A 9,087-nucleotide genomic window follows, 5' to 3' on the forward strand; every position below is an offset into this window, starting at 1 on the left:
AGCGCTGAGTAGGAGTTAGCATAGCGGAGTGACTTACTGAGTAGCGGATAACAGTTCCAGCCCTACGCACACGCACACATCTACAACATATCTGCTTGGCTTATGATCCGATTTGCATACTGCATAAAAGTGCTGGAAACTATTTAAGTGAAATCGCTTACGATTCGTGGCACGCGTCGAGCTGTCAGTGAGCCAAAAATGGAAAAACTTAAAGTTCAGTTCATCTATCACAAAAACCACTTCATTCACGCTTGGATGCTAGCCAAAAACCTCAAAAAAAAAAAAAAAAAAAAAAAAAAAAAAAAAAAAAAAAAAAAAAGTAGAGAAAGGCATTCAAAACGCTGCTAATTGCCATTGGTAGGAGGCGAGAGTGCATTCCATTTTGGCAAAATAAATGCGAGCATTTCGAGTCAAGCACAATTTTTAGTAGTAGAGCACTCGGAATTCGTCTGCAATGGGTTGATGGGTGGCTACACTGGCTTTTTGGGGACTTGCGGTATAAGCGCTGAGCTCTGTCGCCTTTTAGCCATTTTGTCGGGTGAATGCGCTTTTGACCCACAAAGCGTAGCACACGTTTCGCTATGAACAGCACTTGGCACGTAGCCGTTGGCCGCTGTCTACCTCTCGCTCACTCTCTCTCTCTCTCTATGTGCTGGTGCAACGCGTCGTATGCGCTATAATCAAAATGTACGCCACATTTCCGGTTGCTCAAATTCATTTCAATCATTGATGATCAAACAGCCATTAGGCGCTCCGCGGCCAAAACAAATTCAGCTTCAAGCTTTCATGCTGCTGCTGTCGATGATAATGATAATGATGATGACGATGATGAGTTTTCAGCAGTTGCTGCAAATTCATTTGAATACATTACAAATTCAAAAGTGACACAATCGCCCACCATCAGCAGCTCCCCTAGTTTATTTGCCTTAATATCAAATCAAAGACGTCCAAGAAGCCAGCTTTTTAATAATTTTAATAAGCACAAGCAGACAGCTGACAGCAAGCACTTTATCGCAGCCCACCATGTCTACATACGCATCAAAAATATATTTTACATATACATAGAAATGTACACACATACACATATATAGACATCTGTGCATATAGACAGAAAGCAAGGGAAAAGAAAGTAGCTGCTTCTGTCTGGTCTGTTAACTAGCGCCTTTTTCTGCTCTTCTTCAATCTGTGCGTGGCCGTTGCATAGTTTCAGGAGCCCACCAAATTCACATCTACACATACATATATGAATATTTATACACACATGTGTATGCAAATATATTTACATATATATATGTATGTATAGACACCTAGGAGCACATGACATGCACAATAATAGACAGCCAAAGAGTGTAATAAGATGAGGCCAGGCCCAAAACCAAACAGACATATCATAGAAAATTGAATAACGACAATTGAATACGCTTCTCTTATTGGACAAGCTTAATGAAATTTATATAAGCATAATGATACTTGAATTAGATATAATATATATGATATATAAAGTGTTGCATTTGGGACTCATATGTTAAATAATTGCATAGTAAAATAATAAAAAATATTTTTTTAAAAATAAGAAGACATTTTTTAGATATTTTAGTTAATTAGTTCATTGGTTCACGAATTATAAATTTTTTAGTACATAAAAATGCTCCTATTAATTATTAATTGTTGTATTAAAAATTAATGAATTAATTATTAATTATAAATAATTGTTATGTTACAAAATAATAAATTAAACATTATAAAGAAAAAAAATGTTTTTTATTAATTTCATTTTAAAATATGTTTTTTTTTATTGTTATTAATTAATAAGCAAAAACAAATTTTCTTTAATTATTATATATGTATAGCAACTGTAAACCTTTATTAAATATTTATACAATTAAAATTACATTATAAAATTCATTATTTTTATTTATAACTTCAGCGGATGGCCTTCGAGAGCCACACCTTCCCTTCTTTATGACATCCCATTCGCCACAACACGTAAGCCTTGCATATAAATTGCGTTTACATTAAATATTTATGCAATGTTAACTCATAAATTGACACTAAAGCCAACTTTTAAAAGTGTTAAAAGTACACAAAACAAAAATTCCATTTTAATCTAAATTGAGCTTCACACGTGCAACTGAACTAGTAAAATCCATTCCTTGCCATTTACATGTCCGCCCATAAACATTTAAAAGTTCTTGTTAGATAACCAAATTGCTCAACTCGGCAGTTGCCTCAGTCAGCACACGAAATATTCAAATATCCTGCCATAATCAAAAAAAAGAAAGTAGGAAAAAATGAAAAGAAAACAAGCAAATTGAAGGCAAACGCAAAATATGCTTACACAAAATTCATTGAAGCGTTAAACGAAAAGAAAATGAGCAAAAGCACTGAGTGTGTGTGCACAGTATGGGAAATTATATATGCACATTACAACGCAGATTTGCCACTTCACAGCCATTTGGCCAAGTGGACAGACGCTGCGTAGCGAGGGCAGCCCAATGCTCTATAAATAATATATATAGCCACAAAAAAGAAAGGAAAAAAGGAGAAGAAGCAGCACAGTGACGGGCAAAAAAGTCCGCAAGAATTAAAAACATGAATGTTTAGATATAGTTGTCTTGCAGTTGTTGTTGTTCTTGTTTTCGCCTAGCCTGAAAATGAAAATTGCTGAAGGGCCTAAACCCCATATGAGTTGTTAACAACATATTAAGAAGATTTCACTTAAGCAAGGCGCACAAAGACAAAGAAAGCCAAAGACGTTGCTAAGGCCAAATGTTAATGATGCTCGGCTAAATACACACACGCACAGAGAGAGAGAGAGAGAGAGGGAGAGAGATAGAGAGAGAGTGGGAGAGAGAGAGAGAGAGACAGTGAGAGAGAGACACAAAGAGAAATAGAGAGAGCTGGGGAGAAAGCAAATGTTTGCCCAAAAAAGTAGGCAACATATTTTTTCGCTTCCTGTTGTGCTTTTTGCTACTCTTGCTGTAGCCGCGTAATAAAATGAGTTTCAAATTGGCCATAAAAGCGTAAGCAGGCTGGCAGCCAGCAACCAGCAGGCGCACATCAACAACAACAACAACAACAACTACAGTAAAGTTCTAACACACACAGACACATAAAGAAACCAACTGCAAAACGAAAATTAAATGCTCTTGCTTTTATGGCCAACTAAATGTCATAGTGAAAAGAAATAATGGAATATATTTATATGCATATACATATATTATATCTATATTACACGCATATATTATAGACACTTAAGCTGCCCATAAACAGGCAGAACTTTTATGCTGCTCGCTGTTGAATCTTATTGTGAAGCAGGCGCAGCTAATCGAAAAACTTTTCGCGAAGCAAACGAGCAGAAAAGTTATTATTATTATTATTATTTTTTATTTAATTTTTTTTTTTTTTTTATTAAAACTTAACTTCTAGGTGATACATTTTCACTCTTTACATGCTACACAGTCAAGTTATCTTATCTCTAAAAATGTTCACAATATTCATTGAATTAGTTTTTTAATTTTCACTTTTCATTGCAAAGTTTGCACTATAAATTATAAAAGAGCGTTGCAAATATTTACAAGCTACATTGTCAACACCTGATACCCCAAAATTTGTTTTCTGTCAGTGCACTATAAAAACACAAAAGCACAAAAAAAAAAAAAAAAAAAAAAGAAGTAAAAAAAAAAAAAAAAAAAAAAACATTGCTGTGCACACATGACATGAGGTAGCATATTCATAAATGAGTTTCTGCTGCTGCTGCTGTGGGTTGCTATGTGTGTGTATGTGTGTCTGTGTGCGAAAGAGTGTGAATGCGTGTTCATTTGCGCATAAAGTGCGTGCTACTTGGGCGTGGCTTAAAGGCTGCCTCTGAGTCAGCCTGTCAGGCAATCAGGCAGTTGTTATATGAGTACTCGTTTTCATATGAGTGAGTGCCCGTTCCCACTTTGCATATGCCCTCGCCCTCGCCCTCGCCACCGTCCCCGCCCCCAACCAACACAGGTCTATCTGTATATGTGTGTGAGCGCCCAACGCTGAATGAGCAGATTTTCGGCATGATTTAACACTTAATTAGCAAAATTTTGACTTGAGTGCCGCTCATCATTGTCAACATAATGCTACCAATCCCAGCTTTGTAACACGCGGCGTATGCGTAATTCACATAAACATTATAATCAAGCTGGCAATATTGCCATAAAACAAAAGCCAACCAAGACGAAAAAAATATATACAATATATATGAAAACAAATGTTAGAAGTCAGGCATGAGCTCAACTATAAGATACCCTAAGTTTTCGAAGGTCAATATAAATAATCTATAAATAATATTTTAAGTGTATTTGGGATGTAAATTGAGGAGGTTTATTATTAAACGAGTATTGTAACATGGGGTATATATAGATATGTATAAAAAATAATATTTGAATAATTATAAAACATAATATATCATGAATAGGTAGATTTTCCTAAGAGTAAGCTTAGGTAAATTCCTTAGATTCTAGCTAGTCTTGCCATTGCAGAGATCTGGATGGCCCAATCGAGCAGTTAAAAGAACTCCGCGTGGTCTCATCGCTTAGAAAAGATCTTTGTAGCTGAATGGATAGACTGATCGAGCCATTATTTTACTTACAATTGCTTAAAAAGCTCACAGATAAGTAAAACTTGGCTGAAGAGTGACCTAATCTTGCTCTTACAAGCTTACCGATATTCTCATCTATTCTCTCAACTAGCGAAGTATTTGAAATATTTAAATATATATATATATATACATGTGCATATGTAGCCAAGTCTAAAAGATCGCCTGTGCCTTTTAGCCAACAGAAAAGTTTGGTCAAGAACTTAGACATTATCATTCTCATTTAAGCTCCAACAGCAGCCAGCGCTACCCTATTTTCCTTCAGCCACTGTTTTATGTGCAGAGGGTATATTAAAAAGAGCATAAAACTGGCAATAGGCAACAGCCCGGCAGCTGCATGTGAATTATTTAATGCGCAACATGTCAAGCAAAAGATTTTGTGCCGCCAATGGCAACTGGTGTGAAGGTAGCTTTTCGCCAGCTGACACTTTGACTGCCATTAATATATGTATGTGTGTGTGTGTGTGTGTGTGTGAGCAAGAGATTTGCTGTGTTTTAATATCAAAAAGTGTTTGCCTTTTTGACAGCTGGCTAATTAGTTGTCAGAACAGTTTTCCAAGTTGATAAAAAAAAAACCTGCTGTAAACTGTAAATTCACTTGTAATTTTAGAGAATGAATATCTAAATACATATACAAATCTCAAGGCGTGCCTTTGCTTATATTACTAAATATTATGCTACAATTGCTAACACTCTCGCTCTCTCCCTCGCTGAAATTTATTATTAATATTTTCATTTCTTTTCGTGGCTGCATATGCATTTTATTATGCTATGTGTAAAGATCGCTGTGTAATCGTCCGTTTGTAATCGCACGCAAATTGATATTTTCAATTTTCTTTTGCTTTTTTTTTTTTTTTTTTTTTTTTTTTTGCTTCTCCACTAATTGTTAATGCATATTGGTTATTTCTGTTGCATATGCAAAAGCTGAAGCGAAACGGCAGATTAAGGGCTTTGTGAGCGAACACACACAGGCACAACGGTAAGCTCTCTGGCTTCCACGGTGTGTGACTGTGCAATAATTAAATGCAAAAATCTGTGCATAGCAGTTGCTGCTGTGCAGCGGAAATGGAAAACTTAAAACGGAAATGCGAAACAGCCATCATAAAACTGTAATGCAGCAAATGTACATTAAGAATACCCAGGGGTAACTTCACGACCAAGCAGAGCTACTCCTACTCCTACTCCTACTCCCATTCGTATTTCTACTCTACTGCAACTCCTCTTCATCTTCATCGACATCGACATCGACATCGACATCGACCATCATACCGCAACTATGTTTGCCTTACTTCTGATTCGTCTTTTCCAACACTTTCATTGGGATTATTTCACTGTTGTTGCTGTTGCTGTTGGTGTTGCCTGTAAGTGCCATAAGCGCTTATGATCAAACGCGAAAGGAGCTAGTGCTTCTCCGACATCTGCTGCGTAATGCATTTGGACTGGCATCAGTTTTGTGGCCGCACCCAACACAGACCACTCAGCCAACCACTCAGCCACCCACTCTAATTAGCCGAGCGCTTGGAATTTGCATTCGCCCTGCGCTCTGCGCTCTGCGCTCTCCGGCCCTGATGGCCTGAGTGAGTGACTTGCGTTTGTACGCATATCTAAGTACATGCCAGAATATTGCTTATTTATAATATGCCCTGAACATATTTTGTCATATTTTCCACAAGTCAGACACAAACGCACTCACACACTCACACACACACACACACACACACAAAATAATTTCATTTGACTTGCAAATGTGGACAAGAGTATGACGGCAGTTGAACTCAGCTCAGCTGAGCTAAAGCCAAGTCTAAGATGCGCGCATCTGAGGCAACCACAGCAGCCATTGCCAACAACTAACAGCAGCCAACAGTAGACAAGTGCCAACAGCGACAACAACAAAGCCAACGACAACAACAATAACAATAACAGCATTAAGAAAGGCAAACAAATTGGCAAAGACAACGCGATACTGACAGCAACAATTGAGTGCAAAAGCACAACGAACAACAAACTGCAAAAGTTGAATGACGAAATATGAACGCATATGCAATACCCTGTAATAAGGAATTTTGCCAATAAGTTGCCATAACAGAAAAATTTATATTATGAAAAGATTAATGATATATATGAAAATTGAAAACATTTTTATTTTAATGTAATTTACATTTTTTTTTTTTTTATCTCAATGTAATTTAAAATATTTTTTGTATATAATCATATATTAAATAGCATTGACAACAACAATCTCTAAGTACATGTGCCTTTCCCTTTTTCGCTTTCTATGTCTTCAGCTTTGATTAATTTCTTATAGTTTCTCTCTCTCTATCGCTCGCTCTCTCTCTCTCAGAGACAGAGATCTCTTGCTATCTATCCTTGTCTCTCTCTCTCTCTCTCTCTCTCTCTCTCTCTCTCTCTCTCTCTCTCTCTCTCTCTCTCTCTCTCTCTCTCCACTCCTATATATATATTTCACTCGCTCATTTTCTCACTCCCTTGCCTCTATCTTTATGGCTTCCTCTCAGTTTCTCATTTGATTTCTTTATGTTTTTACGACTTCTTAAAAACCTCAACAAATATTCAATAAATATTTATTAAGTATTGTACAACATCATAAAAATAATAAATATTTATTACGTATTTTACGATATCTAAATAAATATTTATGTACTTATGTAAACGAAGCAGTGGCTAAAATTTTGTGAAATAATTTAAAAGTTTTCATTTGAATAATGATTGCAACTCCACGATAAATTATGAACAAGACTTAGTTAATCAAGACACTTATTTTATTAATTTGAAAACTATTCGCATACTATCAGTTGAGTAAACTATTACAAATTTTGAATTATATATATCAAATCATTGTTTATCAAAATGTAGTGTGTATAGAGATTTAAGTTGGCTCTATGCGCAAAGTTGCAACTTTGCTGCTTATCACATGGCTTGTGGCTTTTAATACCCTGTAGCAATTCGGAATGGGGCTATATTTGTTATACAGTAAGGGAATCAAAATAATTTTGTATAATATATATAAGAGCAGCATCGATGGCAAAGTTCATATCTCTCCCGTATCTATAGAGTTCGTAAATTCTTACGCCAGCTATTAAAGACACTTGTCTAGGGTAACTCCACGTGCGTTGAGTTCGCTCAACTAAAGCAATAAAAATAACACTCTTACTTAAGTATTTCTATCACCTTCAACTTAGAGTCTACCTTCGCTTATTCTAAGCGTCCTCACCCGATGCTTAAGTGCAACACGCTCAGAGCGCGATTTCATTGTATTATGCTCCGCTTGAGCTGTGTCACTTATTATACACAAACACATATTTATATATACATATGTGTATCTTAAAGTAGGCTTTATGGACTAGCAACTACTCTGGAAGTGCGCAGAGGGCTTTAAGTTGAAATTTAATTGTATTATTTCACTTTTGTAAAAGGCAAACAAAGGCGAAACGTTGGCATAATATCTCCCATTACAATGGTGTTTTTTTTCGCTGACGCCCGCGGCGATGCCCCGTCATCAAGCTGGCCCAGCAGCAGATTTTTTAATGCATTTTCGATATATATTCATTAAAAATTAATTAACGCTCGAATTGTGCGCTCTTTTAATGTGCATTTAATTTGATATTCAACGCCGCGGGCTGCCAGCCCCAGTGTCCCTTACACATACAAATATATACATAAATATATATATATATATATATTTACAAATTATATATTATATTTAAGATAATTAACTCACATATATAAACAAGTAAGAAGACTCTAGTCGAGACTGCTCGACTAGGAGATACCCTGAACCCTCTAATCTGATATTCTAATCAGTCTGCACTTCTTTTCGACAAACATACATACACACACACGTATTAGAATGCGCTCTGCTAACTGCGCTTGGGCTGCGCTGCAGTGTAGGTAACATTATAAGAATTTATTTGTTGAATAATTTAATTTCTATACGTACAATCTTAATGAAAGTTTCAGGGCGTAATTATATGGCGAAAATGTATGTACAATCCAAAGCACATGTCTCTAGTACTTGAAATACGCCTTTTACAAAGGTGGGGGTGAGGCGGTGGATATAGGGGTGGGGGGTAAATTACAACAAAAATCGAAATTATATAAAATACATATAAGTCTACATTTAAAATTTGCAAGCTCTAGCTCTAAAGGTGTAGGAGATATAATTAAATAACTAGCTTTCGATAAGGTTTTTGATCGATAATAAAATATCGGGAGTAGTTATCGATATATAAAGAAAAACTTGATATGCGCGTGATATACACGGACCTAGGAAAAAAAATTTCAAGTCTCTAGCTCTTATATCTTCTGAAATCGACGCGTTCATACATACGGACGGACGGACGGACGGACGGACGGACGGACGGACAGACAGACGGACAGGGTCAAATCGACTTAGCTCGTCGCCCTGATCAAGAATATATATACTTTGTGGGGTCTGC

Source organism: Drosophila mojavensis, unplaced genomic scaffold, assembly GCF_018153725.1.
Source record: "Drosophila mojavensis isolate 15081-1352.22 unplaced genomic scaffold, ASM1815372v1 contig_136, whole genome shotgun sequence".
Lineage (NCBI taxonomy): Eukaryota > Metazoa > Arthropoda > Insecta > Diptera > Drosophilidae > Drosophila > Drosophila mojavensis.